The sequence below is a fragment of the Eptesicus fuscus genome, chromosome 7 (assembly GCF_027574615.1).
Source record: "Eptesicus fuscus isolate TK198812 chromosome 7, DD_ASM_mEF_20220401, whole genome shotgun sequence".
NCBI classification, from domain to species: Eukaryota; Metazoa; Chordata; class Mammalia; order Chiroptera; family Vespertilionidae; genus Eptesicus; species Eptesicus fuscus.
The window spans coordinates 40,117,174-40,133,857 of NC_072479.1; the positions used below are offsets into that span (position 1 = coordinate 40,117,174).

General features: G+C 44.5%; 1 long non-coding RNA gene across 1 annotated transcript in view; it reads right to left on the reverse strand.

Annotated features, from left to right (window-relative positions):
- LOC129149619 (uncharacterized) overlaps positions 1-16,684 on the reverse strand; it is a 98,466-nt gene that overhangs the window by 67,021 nt on the left and 14,761 nt on the right. The window contains exon 2 of the long non-coding RNA XR_008556489.1: positions 12,435-12,499. This is a non-coding gene — a long non-coding RNA (uncharacterized LOC129149619). The remainder of the gene's footprint in view (positions 1-12,434; positions 12,500-16,684) is intronic.

The following is a 16,684-nucleotide window of genomic DNA, read 5'->3' on the forward strand; positions in this document are numbered from 1 at the left end:
TTTTAGGGTTTGCTTCAACTGCAGCGAGCACTCAGCCTAAGATCAATCCCCTCTTAGGCCAGCCACTTCTAGATCAAGCAGGGTGAGACTATAAAGGATCAGCAATTCTGGCCAGACCCAGAACACTCTGGCCAGACCCAGGCAATATTCTGATGGACCATAACCTAAGGAGCTTCCCAGGTGAAATCTGAATCTGGCTCCCATACACAGAGAGCAAAGAGAGACCAAAGAAAGAGGCAGACTATTCTAGATTGGCAAGTGGCATTCTATCTAATAAAAGAGCAATATGCAAATTGACCATCACTCCAACACACAAGATGGCTGCCCCCATGTGGTCAAAGATCCTGCCCCCATGTGGACACAAGATGGCCTGCAGGGAAGGGCAGTTGTGGGTGATCAGGCCAGCAGGGGAGGGCAGTTAGGGGTGACCAGGCTGGCAGAGGAGGGAAGTTGGAGGCGACTGGGCCTGCAGGCAAGGGCAGTTGGGGGGGCCCAAGCCTGCAGGGGAGAGCAGTTGGGGGTGACCAGGCCTGCAGGGGAGGGTAGTTAGGGATGACCAGGCCTGCATGGGAGGGAAGTTAGGGGCGAACAGGCTGGCAGGGGAGCAGTTAGACATTAATCAGGCTGGCAGGGGAGTGGTTAGGGGGTGATCAGGCTGGCAAGCAGAAGTGGTTAGGGGCAATCAGGAAGGCAGGCAGGCAAGCAGTTGGGAGCCAGCAGTCCTGTATTGTGAGAGGGATGTCCCAGATTGGAGAGGGTGCAGGCTGGGCTGAGGGACACTCCCCCATGCATGAATTTCGTGCACTGGGCCTCTAGTCTTTAATAAAAAGGAAAGTTACATATGAGGCTTGCAGTGGGCAGCCACAAAATAAGTAGATCTCTGCACGTGCCTCCTAGACTCTTAACAGTTTATGTAAAGCCTTACATGGGTTAAGTCACATATACCACCCAGACGGTCTCAACAACACCTGACTTTCTCAAGGCTGCATCCTTGAAATGGTTCCCACTGTGGGAACACTGGGAAGAGTGTCCATTCCAATAGGAGAGGGGGGCAGGGGAGGAGCCTCTGATTGCCTGGTCCAACTTGTGGGTCAGCCAGCAGTCACATTCTCTCCATGACCTCCTCCAACACTCCACACCTTATGACTGGCTCTTACAATCTCATATGCCACCCGCCTCTTATGCAATGTGCCAACAGTGGTCAGCAAGGGGTTTCACTAGCATAGAAGTCACTCATTTTGTGCAATTATCTGGCTCCATTAGAGGCAGATAGCACAGCAACAACATAGGTACATGCAAGAGAAAACACAGATTAAGATAATGATTCCCAATTTCTTCCACTAAGAGCCCCATGATCGGAGCCACTGATTTATTAAGTCTCCTTGCTGGGGGTAGGATCACTAAGGGTATTCACTTGTGCCCACCATCTAACTTAATAAAGATGATATATTAGCAGACACATCAAGTATGAAGACAACATTCTGGTTGAATAATGGCACAGGTGCCTCTTTGCGAGGCTGTGACAATGTCCAAGGCCATCTACTTTGGAAGAAAGCTTTTCTCATTAGAGACATTTCAGTGTTCAGTCAAGACAGGCTTTGCTGGCTGTCACTTAGGGCTCACTGGGTAAATTTAGTAAGGCCTTCTATGTGAGCTAGAATGTCCTACAGGCCAATGGAGAGAACAAAGACGGTGCCCAAATGATTGTACTAGTGGGAAACAAAACATGCCCATCTGACCTTGAGGAGAAGGAGGTTGTTTTGTGGGCAGACCCTCCCCTGTGCCCAGGGAAAACCCAGGTGCAACAGTCCAACCACTCTGATGAAAACCATGGCCAAATGTTGAAACCACACAGCCATTGGATCCTATTCAGGGACAGCCAATAAATACCTGGGTGGTGAAACCAGTCAGTGCAAAAACAGTCACTATCCATGAATGTGACAGAATGGCTGCACAGTTTCATTGACATAGGTATATTCTATATTCCTGATGAAATTGGATTGCTTATGTTTGGAGTTGATTTGGGGGGATGGCATAAGATAAGGGTTCAATTTCATTTTTCTGCATGTAGATCTCTGGTATTCTCAGCACCACTTACTTAAGTGACTGTCCTTTCCCTACAATGTATTCTTGGCATTCTGCCAAAGATCAATTAACCTTATATGTATGGATTTACTTTTAGACTCTGTTATTCTGTTTCATTGGCCTATATATCTGTTTTTATGACTGTACCATACAATTTTAATGACTGTATCTTTATAATATACTAGAGGCCCGGTGCACAAAATTCATGCATGAGAGGGTGTCCCTCAGCCCAGCCTGCACCATCTCCAATCTGGGACCCCTCAAGGGATGTCTCAAAATCCAGGACTGCTGGCTCCCAACTGCTCACCTGCCTGCCTTCCAGATTGCCCCTAACCAATTCTGCCTGCCAGCCTGATCACCCCTAACCACTCCCCTGCCAGCCTGATTGATGCCTAACTGCTCCCCTGCCAGCCTGTCTGCCCCTAACTGCCCTCCCCTGCAGGCTTGGTTCCCCCCCCCCCCCGCAACTGCTCTCCCCTGCAGCCTGGGTCCCCTCCCAACTGCCCTTCCCTGCAGGCTTGATCACCCCCAACTACCCTCCCTTGCAGGCCTGGTCTCTCCCAACTGCCCTCCCCTGCTGGCCATCTTGTGTCCACATGGGGGCAGCCATCTTGTGTGTTGGAGTGACAGTCAATTTGGATATTATTCTTTTATTAGATAGGATTAGATAGGATAGAAGCCTGGTGCACTGGTGGAGGCCGGCTGGTTTGCCCTGAAAGGTGTCCCAGATCAGGGTGGGGGTTCCCTTGGGGTGTGGGGTGGCCTGGACAAGGGGCCTGTGGTGGTTTGCAGGCCAGCCACACCCCCTGGCAACCCAAGAGGAGGCCCTGGTATCTGGGTTTTATTTATCTTCTATAATTGAAACTTTATAGCAGTGAGGGGGGGCCAAGGCAGGCCAGGGCTGCCTAAGCTTGGCTTCCTCCATAGCCGGGGGCAACTCAAGCCTCCTGCTCTCTCCAGCTCCGTGGCTGCCGCCATTTTTGTTGGGATTTATTTATCTTCTATAATTGAAACTTTGTAGCCTTGAGTGGAGGCCTGGGCCTGCCAGGGCAGGAGGAAAGCTTGGCTTCCTCCATTGCCAGGGAAACCCAAGCTTTCTGCTCTCTCCATGGCCGCAGCCATCTAGGTTGGGTTAACTCGCATACTCACTCCTGATTGGCTGGTGGGCATGGCTTGTGGGTGTAGCGGAGGTATGGTCAATTTGCATATTACTCTTTTATTAGATAGGACTAGAAGCCCAAAGTATGAAAATTCATGCAAAAGTAGGCCTTCCTTCCCCTGGCTGTAGGCACCAGCTTCCCTCTGGCACTCGGGACCCAGGCTGGCTTCCCTCAGGCCACCTGCGGGCACCTAGGACCCAGGCTGGCTTTCGCTGGGCCGCCTGCAGGCACCCAGGACCCAGCCAGCTTCCCTCCAGCCCCAGCTTCATCAAGAAGGATATCCAGAATGACATCCGGAAAACATCCGGTCATATTACGCTTTTATTATTATATACTTTGAAATCAAAAGGTATGATAACCCAACTTTAAAATGGCCAAAGGAACTGAATAGATATTTTTTCAAAGAATCATACAAATAGCTAACAAGTATATGAAAAGTTGTTCAACACCACTAATCATTAGGGAAATGTAAATCAAAAGCACAATAAGATATCACCTCATATTTGTTAGGATAGCTATTATCAAAAAAAGAAAATGAATGTTGGCAGGGATATGGAGTAAAGGGAACCCATACATACTGTTGGTGGGAATGTAAATTGGCATAGCCACTATGGAAAACAGTATGGATGTTCCCCAGAAAACTAAAAGTAGGGGTACCATAAAATCTAGGAATCCCACTTCTGGCTATATGTCCAAAGGAATTGAAATCAGGATCTCAAAGAGATATCTACACTCCCACTTTCATTGCAGCTTTATTTACAACTAGAGGCCCGGTGCATGAAATTTGTACACAGGGCGGGGGGGTTGTCCCTCAGCCCAGCCTGCAGCCTCTCCAATCTGGGACCCCTCAAGGGACCTTCATTTTTTCCTCCAGGAGTGTGGTGGATAAACCCTAGATTACCTTCTTGGATTCTTATAACCCAAATTACCAAGAATACTGCAAGTGGTGGCCTACAGGGAGCTTAGCCAATGAGTTGTCAGAAAGGGTATTTACTCTCAAACTGGTTTGGCTCATTGGATAGACTGTGGGCCTGCAGACTGAAGGGTCCTAGGTTTGATTCCTGTTAAGGGCATGTACCTTGGTTGGAGGCACATTCCCAGTGGGGAGTGTGCAGGAGGCAGCTAATCGATGTTTCTCTCTCATTGATATTTCTTACCTTCTATCCCTCTCCCCTCTTCTCTGTAAAAAAAATCAATAAAATATATATTTTTTTAAAAAAGGTGTATCCTCTGCAGCTCATGCAGCCCCTGGGTTGTGTCCACTGGGCTAGGGGCGTGTCCCTGCCACCCAGTGGTGGCCGCCAGGGTCTCCACACACCTCAGAGGCCAGCAGCCATCCCCCTGTGGAGGGCGCTGGGCTGGGGGCATGGACACGAACCGCCACTTGGTGCTGGAGCTCGGAAAGCTGCTGGGGGCGGGGCGGGAACATCCCCGTCTCCAAATGCCCCCGAGGCCAGCAGCCAGCTCCACCATGGGCCCCAGGCTGGGGGCATGCAGGGACCCTGGGCAGCACGCAGCAGTGGCCACCAGGGTCTCCGCACATCCCAGAGGCCAGCCATCCCCCCATTGTGGGCGCCTGGCTGGGGGCATGGACCCAAACCGCCGCTTCGTGCTCAAGCCTTTGCAAGCAGCTGGGGGTGGGCCGGGAACATCCCGCACCCATAGGCTCTGAGTGGCCAGGGGGCATTCTGGAACCCTTGCCGCTCAGGACCTAAGCTCGGGCCTACAGGCTAGGAGTGGCCTGGGTCCAGAGAATGTTTCCAGGACCCAGGCCACTCAACGCCTGCATATGCAAATTAACCACCATCTTCGATTGGGTTAATTTTCATATTCGCTCTGATTGGCTGTGGGCGTAGCAAAGGTACGGTCAATTTGCATGTTTCTCTTTTATTAGATAGGATAGCCAAGACATGGAAGCAACCTAAATATCCATCAATGGAAGAATGGATAAAGAAAATGTGGAATACACATACAATGGAATACTATTCACCTTTAAAAAAGGGGGGGGGAAATGTCCTTCCATTTGCAACATTGACTAACCTGGAGGACATTATGCTAAGTGAAATAAGCCAGACACAGAAGAACAAATACTACAATACCACTTATATAATGAAGCTAAAATAGTCAAAGTCATGAATGAAGAAAATGGAATGGTGGTTGCCAGGAGCCGAGGAAAGGGAAAAACGTAAGTATTAGTCAATGAGAAAGTTTTGATTATACAACATGAATAAGTCCTAGAGACTCACTGCACAGCACAATAGTTAGCAATACTGTATTGTATACTTCAAATTTTTCTAAGAGGCCACTCTGTAAAGTACATGATTTTCTAACCACTATGATGTACATCTGACACTAATACAGAATAATATTGAATGTAAACTATAAATGAAAAGTTTAAAATATATATAAATATTTTAATTCATTAATGAAAAGATAGAAGGTGAAATACATGTTTTATCTCTCTAATCATTAACAGCAATTTTTAGATAAAATTATTAAAGCAAAAATAATTCTTAAGATGGTAGATCTTATCACAAAATCTAGAGGCCCAGTGCATGAAATCCGTGCACGGGGGGGGAGGGGGTCACCTCAGCCCAGCCTGCACCCTCTCCAATCCGGGACCCCTCAGGGGATATCTGACTGCCGGTTTTAGGCTCTGGGATTGGGCCTAAACTGGCAGTCAGACATCCCTCTCACAATCCGGGACTGCTGTTTCCTAACTGCTCACCTGCCTGCCTGCGTGATCACCCCTAACTGCCCTCCCCACCAGCCTGATTGCCCCTCTGCCAGCCTGGTCACCCCCGACTGGCCTGGTCGCCCCTAACTGCCACCCCTCACTGGCCTGGTTGCCCCCAACTGCCCCCCTGCTGGCCTGGTCACCCCCAACTGCCCCCCTGCTGGCCTGGTCTCCCATGCAGCCTGCTATTCAGTCATTCAGTCGTCCCTCACTAACACCCCTGCCGGCCTGTTCACCCCACGCAGCCTGCTATTCAGTCATTCAGTCGTCCCTCACTAACACCCCTGCCGGCCTGGTCACCCCACACAGCCTGCTGTTCAGTCATTTGGTCGCCCCTCACTAACCCCCCTGCAGGCCTGGTCACCCCACGCAGCCTGCTGTTCAGGCGTTTGGTCGTCCCTCACTAACCCCTGCTGGCCTGGTCGCCCCACGCGGCCTGTGTTCAGTCGTCGGTCGTCCAGTTGTTTCAGTCGTGACAGCCCCTGGCTTTTTATATATTAGGATAATAATAATAAATAGGTGGATGGGACAATGAACAGGTTTACGACAGATTGTGATGATAGTTTCACAGTGTATACACTTATCTCCAAATTCATCAAGTTGTATACAGAAGTATAAACAGCTTTTTGCATATTACAAATGATAGTAAAATGTCATGGAGATTTTTAAAAAGAGAAGACATGACAGCTAATTATAGTGCATGATCCTAGATTAGAAAATGGACTGGGAAGAAAAAATGCTTTAAAAATATTTAAGACAATTTTAAATTTTTTAATATGGATTGGATAATAATATCATATCACTATTAAATTTCCTGTATTAGATTATTTTACTCTGTTGCTGTGCAACAAACCCCCTTAAAATTTAATGGCTTAGCCTGGCCAGCATGGCTCAGTGGTTGAGCATCTGCCTATGAACCAGGAGGTCACTATGGGCTCCATCCCCAGTAGGGGGCTGTGCAGGAGGCAGCCAATTAATGATTTTCTCTCATCATTGATGTTTCTATTTCTCTCTCCCTCTTCCTTCCTCTCTGATATCAATATAAATATATTTAAAAATAGAACAGAACAATGGCTGAGCCCTAGCTGGTTTTGCTCAGTGCTTCCATCTTCAGCCTGTGGACTGAAGACTCACGGGTTGGATTCCAGTCAAGGACATATACCTCAATTGCAGGCTCAATCTGTGGCCCCAGTCAGGGCACGTGGGGGAGGCAACTAGTCGATATTTCTCTCTCTCTGTCTCTTCCCCTCCCATTCTCTAAAAAATCAATGGGAAAAAATTCCTTGGGTGAGGATTAACAAAACAAAACAAAAAACAAAAAACTTAATGGCTTAAAGGCATAAATATTTATTCCTTTTTGTGGTTCTGTGGGTTGGCTTGGTAATTCTCGTAGTCTGAGCTGATTCTGCTGGGGCTGTGTGGTCTAGATAGCCTCACTCACATTAACAGCACTTGGGTTGATGTAAACCAAGATGACAGCTGTGTCTCTCATCCGCCAGCAGCGGCGCCCAGCGTGTTCACACTGTGGCAGAACGGTTCCCAGCATCAAGAGAGGGCAAGCCCAAACGCACACCCACTTTTCAAGCCTCTGCCTGCATCAATGTTTCATAACCTGTGTCCAAAGCAAGTCACATGGCTAAGCCAGACTTAAGGAGTGAAGGAATAGATTCCCCTCTTGATGGGAGGAGCATCTACGTCTCTTTACAAAAGGACGTGCAGACAGGTGTAGGAGAACTATTTGGCCATTTTGCAATCCATCACACTATAATTAACAATATCTTTGTTCTAGAAAACACACGCTGAAGTAATTCAGGATAAAGGTGGGTAATGTCTGCAACTGACAAATAGTTCAGGAAAAAAATGATACGTGCTGCCTGCGTACAGAAACGGAGAGAGAAGAAACAAGTGTAGCAAAATGGTAACAATTGCTGAATCTGCATGATGGGTACAAAAGATCCTTGGGAGTTTGGGGTACTGTTCTTACAACTCTTTAAATTTACAATCACTTCATAATGAAAAGTGCTTTTTAAATCCCACCGAAGTATTGGGTCACCTCAGTTTGACTCCAGGGTTATAGGATTGCTGTAGTAAAGCAACCGCACACACAGGAATAACGTGGATAGGATGAGAAGCGGGCCCTAAAGGAGAGTGCTGGGGAGACCATTGCAAGGGTGCCCTGTGTTCTGGGTTTGGGTGCTCTCCTGTTTAGTTAACCACATATTTGTATGTTTTTCCCGATATGAATTCTGTATCATGGGAAGTCGCACCATTTCTCTGTAATGTCAGTTAAACCTTGCGATAGCTGGTGAGCTCCTGAATGACAGAATCCTTTACACCCGTTATCAGGCCACACCAACCTCTCCTAGCTTTGTGTCAGTTTCAGGTCTATCTGGCTGCAACGTCATACCATTTCCACCCCACTTTATTTTGCCCGGCTGTGACACCAGAATAATGATTTTAAAATAGCATTAGGGTGCTTAAAATGTATTTCTAAAAATAGCTGAAGTAATTACTTGAGTATTATAGAGACAATAAAAGAAATACATAGTTCACATCGTACTATGTCTACTATGTGCAAATAGGATCAGGGATTTTCAAAGTGGTCTCCAAATCAGCAGCACCGGCGGCACCTGAAAACTTGCTGCAATACTCGAGCCCCACCCAGACCTACTGAATCAGGAACTTTGGGGATGAGGCCAAGCAGTCCATGTTTAAATACCCTCTCCAGGTGATCCTAGCATTTGAGGACAGCTGCTCTAGATACCTGACCAATGAGAGCCATATCAGTGATGAAGAATTCCTCATTCCACCAGCAAGTGACATTTAACAATGGTCAGCTGTTCCAGCAACAGTTAACTATGAGGATAGATTTAGCCTCTGTAGGCTCTCTAACTGCCCCATGTATGCTCTGCTTGGCTCTTAAGGCCTCAAGACTTAGTTTCCGATTTTCAGACAAGGTCAAGAGCTTTGTCCTGAAAACCAGTTTTACTGGACCATACATCCATTTCCTACTGCTCCTGTCACTACAGATGGATTCTCGTATTCTTGTTATTGACTTCGGGGTTCATGACTTTAAATTTTCTAGCACTTGACAAGTCTCAATACTATAACCCACTCTGGGATATAATGCCAGCTGGAACTGGAGTTGAGCCTGGTATCCTACTTAGACAAAATGGTTGAATATTGCCTGCCCCACCCCCCACCTTTCCCTATTTAGTGCTATTTCTCTCCATTCTACCCAGCACAAGTTGCCAAGTTGCCACCATAAACTAAAACTTGTACATCATTGTGACTTGTCTTCTTTTTCTTATGACCTAAAATTCAGCCCCCAAAACCAAATTATTCTACCAAACCAGTGGTTGTCGATCATCATTGTTATAAACTGAATTGGGTCCCCTCACCCCCATACACACAAATTCCTATGTTTAAGTCCCAACCCACAATGTGACTGTATTTGGAGACAGGCCTTTAAGAAGGTAATTAAGTGAAGTCATAAGAGTGGGGCCCTAATCCAATAGGACTACTGTCCCTATAAGAAGAGGAAGAGATTTCTTTCTCTCGCAAGCACACAGAGGAGAGGCTGAGGCAGGATCTAGTGAGCGGTGGTCATCTACAAACTAGGAAAAAGAAGCCACACCAGAACCCAGCCATGATCTTGCACTTCCAGCCTCCAGAACTTGGCAAAAATAAACTTCTGTTGTTTAAGCCACCTGGTCGGTGGTATTTTGTCCTGGCAGCCCGAGCAGACTAATACAATTATCTGGGGGACGTTTTAAAAAATACATACCCCAAGTGTGCCTGAGGTGTGGCTCTTGCACTAACACTTCTTAGACGCTCCCAGATTATTCCGTGTGCTGCCAAGGTTAAGAACCACTGGGACTGCCCCTGGTTGGCGAAATGCAACCCATAGACCTATTTAAGAAAGGAAAAAGTCTGTCCCATTGACATCATTTAGAGGATATCTTTAGATGTAGACATATTTGTTCTCCTATTTCAAGGAATCCCCAAATAGATAAGGAACACATGATTATAGCTTGCCAGCTTGAGCAACAGAATGTGAACTGAGCTCGGAATTAAAATAACTTTAGAATAAATCAGACCAAGATTTTTAATATAATATCTTATTAAAGATCTCTTATTTTCTGTTGGAAGTAATTTTCAAAAAAAAAAAGAACAAAATTAGTAAAGAAACTCATAACTACCCTGTAAATAAGAGTTCTAAGCTTAGAGCACAACATTTGAGAAACATCATCTAAATTTAAACTAAATTAAAAGTTGCCAGTAATGTACATAATTCACCTTCTCATGAGAATAGTACAGCATGGCTGGAAGTAAGTGGAAATTTTTCTGGAAAAAAAAATCCTACTATTTTCAAACTGGAAGGAAGTTGTATATTAGACAGGGTTCAATTACAGAAAATAAAATTCACTCTAGTTAGTTGAAGCATAACAGGATTTGAAGAAGAAAATTAAGTGATTACAAAAATGTTGGAAGGTCAGGAGAAGCAGGATTGAGTCTGAACAGCTCCTAAAGCCACACTGCCTCTGCTATGATTAAGGAAAGCTGCTTCTGTAGCAACCTGCTGGGTCAGAGAGCCACATTCTAAATAAACATAGAAGCTTTAGCCGATGATCCCAGAACCATGCAACATCATCCTCTATCTATATAAGCAAAGTGGATGCCCCACATCCTGTTTCTCTACCAATGTGACTTAATTAGTACCCAATGTGTCATAAAAATGCTTCTGATGGATGTCATCTAAATGATGTCCGGAACCCTAACTGCAAGGGAGCCCAGGAAATGTGGTTTTTCAATTTCCCAGCCCTTGTTTCTAGAAGATTGGAATATTTATTTATAAAGCTACTCTCTGTATACTTAGCACCCATATACATCCTAATTTCCATGATTATATATCCAAACAACCACCCCCACAACATGCCTATCGCTGCAGTTTGCCAGCTGTAGACCAGCAGTCACAAGGGACAAGAGGATTGCTAGTGTTCCAGACATACTCCTTTCTCTAGTTCCCCCTGATAATTAGGATCAATTATGTCAACCAAAAGAGGATTAGCCTCTTTTTCCTAAAATGACCAGTTGTATCTATTCCCTAAAGCAGGCGTCCTCAAACTATGGCCCGCGGGCCACATGCGGGTGTTTTTGCCGTTTTGTTTTTTTGTTTGTTTGTTTGTTTTTAAATATATTTTTTTAATTTTTCACAGAGAGGAAGGGAGAGGGATAGAGAGCTAGAAACATCGATGAGAGAGAAACATCGACCAGCTGCCTCCTGCACACCTCCCACCGGGGGATGTGCCCGCAACCAATGTACATGCCCTTGACCGGAATCAAACCTGGGACCTTCCAGTCCGCAGACCGACGCTCTATCCACTGAGCCAAACCGGTTTCTGCCGTTTTGTTTTTTTACTTCAAAATAAGATATGTGCAGTGTGCATAGGAATTTGTTCCTAGTTGTTTTTTTTTTTAAACTATAGTCTGGCTCTCCAAAGGTCTGAGGGACAGTGAACTGGCCCCCTGTTTAAAAAGTTTGAGGACCCCTGCCCTAAAGGAAATAACTCTCTCTTAGATACTAAGAGTTCTAAGGAAGCAGAGCCAAAACTTCAGCAACGAGAAGGAAAATCTTATAAGTAGGTCATTTGCTATTACATTGGTGTAGTAGGAAGAGATGCCATTACCAAGTCTCTCACTTCGTTGTTAGACCCTATGTATTCCGGCTATCGGATAAATATGCTGGTCAGTGGTTCAGAGTAAGTACCACATCTATAAGACAGCACTTCTCACAGGTATTATTTCTTAGATCCTGCTATAAGTGAGCCTTCAATGGTCTATTCCACATTTTATAAGGGCAACTGCTTCTGGGTAGATATGAATCTATAAATATGAACCTGATGCTTTATTTTTGGCTATTAGTTCTTCGATTAGAAAAAGTATGGTGTGTGATACCATCCATGACTAAGCTAGCCCCCCTCCCCCGCATCAAAACGTTAGACAGTTATCTTCAGAATCCATTTTCTACAAATAATCTTCAGCTTTCTGCTATGATAATATATTAGAAAATTTATTTAACTCTTTTTTTAAGTCTTTTCCTCTAGATTTGAGGTCACAGTTGCTCCCTAGGACATGCAGCGGTCTGATCTGGCTTTGGGTGTGGAAACAATAAGGGTAGTGAAGGTGCTACAAGTGGAGAACTGTCATCGCCTTGCAAGGGACCCGTCTTAGAAAAGCCTGTTAGAGCGCCTTCAAGTAAAACAAGATAAACATCATCAGGCTAGGAAAAAGCTGCTTCAACTGGGGGGGGAAGTCTTTGTGAAGTTCGAGCATGCAGCTTTATCCTACTGCTCCTAAATGACATTATTTCAATAATGGGGTCTAACTTTTCTAAGGCAATGTTTTCAATTTTGCAAAAAATAAATGGCAAAACTATAAATTCAACCTACCTTACAATTTAACAACCTGCAGCACCAGACATTCCATCTGATTTCCATGTAAATTAGTCTTGAGGCTGCAAAAGATGAGCGAGTCCTTAAGGAACAGTTGTAAAAATTCTTAATTCTCAAATGGTTCCTAGAGCTAGTAATATTTTAAGTTCTTTCTTTCCTTCCTTCCTTCCTTCTTTCTTTCTTTCTTTCTTTCTTCCTTCCTTCCTTCCTTTCCTTCCTTCCTTCCTTCCTTCCTTCCTTTCTTTCTTCTTTCTTTCTTTCTTTCTTTTTTCTTTCTTTCTTTCTTTCTTTCTTTCTTTCTTTCTTTCTTTCTTTCTTTCTTTCTTTCTTTCTTTCTTTCTTTCTTTCTTTCTTTCTCACCAGTACAATTTAGCAAAAAAACCCAACTCACTCCTAAGAGTGTCCCCATAATGGTCTACCACAGTGGATGACCAGAGGTGATAATTTAAGTAACTGCTCACTGTGAGCTGTGGTTGCCTTTAAACAAAATCAAGTCCAATTTCTTTGATGTTTACGGCTTGTAACCACTTCTGGTATTAATTACTTTATTACTTGGGTCTCAGTTACACACAACAGAATCCACTTGAACTGTTTTAAGCAGAAAGTGTCTTTCTGAGGAATTATGTGCTTCCATAAGTTTTGAAGAGCTGGAGAAGTAGGCTCCAGGCCAATCTCCAAGGACCAAGTCCTAGCCCTTAGAACCACTCTTCCTCTGCTGTGATTGAAAAAATGACCATCACCACTGCAGGAAGTCAACAGATCAAGAGTCCATTTGTACTATTGCTGACTGCAAAACCATTCTAACTCTGGCATGACTGGGAACGCTGCACCCCAGGACACACTAACACACGGGGAACACAGTGGCAACACACTGTGCCAGGAAGCTGATCAGGAAATCATCTGCCATGTAAGCAGGTCACCATGTCATATGCTGGCCCCAGAACCATGTCATTTCTCCCACAAGCCCCACACGCTACCTCTCTTGTCTACATTCATTTTCTAATCAGAGTCTCATGCAATAGCATCTGGTTGATGGATCGTAAGTCATATCTGAAACTCTGATTTCTGGTGATCTGGGAATGTAGTTTTAGCATACCAGAAAAAAAAAACTTAGGGGGGATGCTGAGTTAGCCATCATCATTTGTAGTTCCTCTTTTCACTTTGTATCACAAACACTTTAAAATCATGATAGGCCTAGAAAACTCACCATTGCATGCCTTATTTTTTTATCTGCCCCATGATTGGTGGGGAGACAGGTAGTTTATGAAAAGTCAAAGTTAGAACCAATTATAAACATTCACAAATTATAAGACAAACCATATTGAAAGATTTATAAAAACCCATGGTATTTTAATAGCTTTACCCTGGTACAATGGATGTGCAATATACTGTATATAGTTAAAGTATACAATCCAAGTTTGATATAAGTGAAAACATTGACACATCAAGATAATTGATGAAAACATTGTGTCATGAAAACATTGACACATCAAGATAATTAACATATCCATCAGCCCCAGAAGTTTTTCCAAATTCCTTTATAATCCATCTCTATGGGGGGGTCTTTTTCATTTAACATTACATTAAGTTAGCCAATTCATTCTTTTTTTCATATTAATCACTAGTAGCCCTGTGCACAAATCCGTGTGCAAGTAGCTCACTGCCACTTGCCTCAGCTGGCCCCACCACTGCTGGTATCTCTCCACTGCTTGTAGCTCGCTGCCCCACCCTCCTGTACTCTCCCTGCTCCTAGCTAGCTGCCCTGCCCTCCTGTAGCTCTCCACTACTTGTAGACTGGTTGTGACGTTATGGCGTAATGGATAATTAGCATATTCCTCTATTATTATATAGGATTATTATATAGGATAATATTTTGCTTGTGCTTTTCATATGGCTTTTTACTTAATGTTCAAACATTTTTTTTTAATTCTCAGTTAAAGTCAATTCATTCTTAAAAAGGGGAATAACACAACAGAGAACAGGATATGTTCTCAAGTTAAAAAATCTAAGCTTTTAATACAAAAGTTCTAATTCATTCATAAACATCCAGGAAAAAAGCTTAACATATTGGGGCATAGCCCTAGTTTGCTCTTTACCCATTACAAAAATCAATATAACTAGATAGATCATATAAACCATTGGTCCTATCCTACCTAATAATAGACAAATATGCAAATTGACCGTACCTTCGCTATGCCCACGATTGGCCAGGAAGCATGGGGGGGTGGGACTCGGGGTGGCCAGGGTGGCTGATTGGGCCGGTGGGACACTGAGCTCGCTTGGCCAGCAGTGGTGCGAGCTCAGCGTCTGCACCATGGCTGTGCTGCGGCACAGAAAGGGCCTCTGGGGCAGGGAGCTCACGTCCCGCCACGGACCATCAAAAGCGGGGGAGCTGGGTGCCTGTCCTCTCAGGCACCAGGCCTTTCAGAAGCCTCCACCGCGCACCAGCAGACAGGCACCCAGCTCCCCCGTGATCGAAAGCGAAAGCGTGTAGGGGACCCTGCACGTACATGATTTAATCATGCACTGGGCCTCTAGTATGTGTATAACAGAATACTGATGCATAGTTCATAACACAAGTGTCTCTCCAAATTTGGGTCAGTGTAAAAATATTTTATTTGCTACAACTGAGGACAAATACTATTGATAGCAATGTCTATCAGCAACTGAGATAAGCAGGTCATACTGCACAGATACAATTTGCAGCCAATGATATATAAAAGGTATAATAAATGTGAGGTAAGAGGAACCAAAACAGATTTTGTATTTACTAACTAAAACAAACTGAAAAAAATCTGATACTAAATATATGATAAAGGATGCCAGACAGTAAACAGTTCTACTCAAACAGCAATATAGCACTAAACACTACCAAGGGAACAGTGTAATACATTTCAAATATATTGCCCCAAAATTCTAGTATTTAGAAATGTGACATGAACATAAATAGGATAGGAGCCACTGGGAAGAAGAAAATACATCTAAACTAGTGGTTCTCAGACTTTGTATGCCTCAGAATAATCTGATGGGCTTCTTCTTCTTCTTCTTTTCTATTTTGAAATCCTGATTTTAATTCTTTTATCTTTAATATTTTTTTCAATTATAGTTGACACACAATATTATACTAGTTTAAGTTGGAAAAGATGAAGAGTTTAAGAAGTACAAATTAGCAGTTATAAAAATAGTCATGAGGATATCCTATCTAATAAAAGAGTAATATGCAAATTGACTGACACTCCAAGACACAAGATGGCCGCCCCCATGTGGTCAAAGATTGCTGCTCCCATGTGGACACAAGATGGCCACCACAAGATGGCTGGCAGGGGAGGGAAGTTGTGAGCAGTTGGGGTTGACCAGGCCTGCAGGGGAGGGCAGTTGTGGGCGATCAGAACAGCAGGGAGGGCAGTTAGGGGTGACCAGGCCAGCAGAGGAGGGAAGTTGGGGGGGACCAGGCCAGCAGGGGAGAACAGTTGGGGCAGGACCCAGGCCTGCAGGGGAGGGCAGTTTGGGGCAATAAGGCTGGCTGGGGAGCAGTTAGGCATCAATCAGGCTGGCAGTGGAGTGGTTAGGGGGTGATCAAGCTGGCAGGCAGAAGTGGTTAGGGGCAATCATGCAGAGGCAGGCGAGTGGTTGGGAGCCAGCAGTCCTGGATTGTGAGAGGGATGTCCGACTGCCCATTTAAACAGGCGGTCAGACATCCCTCAAGGGGTCCCAGATTGGAGAGGGTGCAGGCTTGGCTGAGGGACACCCCCCATGCATGAATTTTGTGCACCAGGTCTCTAGTAGTCAATAAAATTATAACTACATATGGTATCAGATGGTACTAGACTTATATAACATTTAATAAGTTATATAAATGTCTCATCACTATGTTGTTCTTCTGGAGGGACTCTTAAAATATAGATTGCTGGGCCCCACCCCTGAGATTCTCATTATAGAAGTCTCTAGTAGAGGTTCAAGCATTTGTGTATCTAATAAGTTCCCAAATGATGCTGATAATGCTGGATTGTAGACCACACTGTGAGAGCCCTTACTGATCTAGACTTCTGGTTTAATTCCTAGGAGAAATATGCAAATGGGAATCAGAGTACGAGGAAGGGTGGCCAATAAGACTTGGCCGACAACATGAACATGTAACTTAAACAGAGAGAAAAATAAGCATTTAAGAAAATAACTAATTTGACCTCTAAAGGAAAGTAGAGATATCAAGAGCCCTATAAAATAAAAGATGAAAGATGAAATGATAT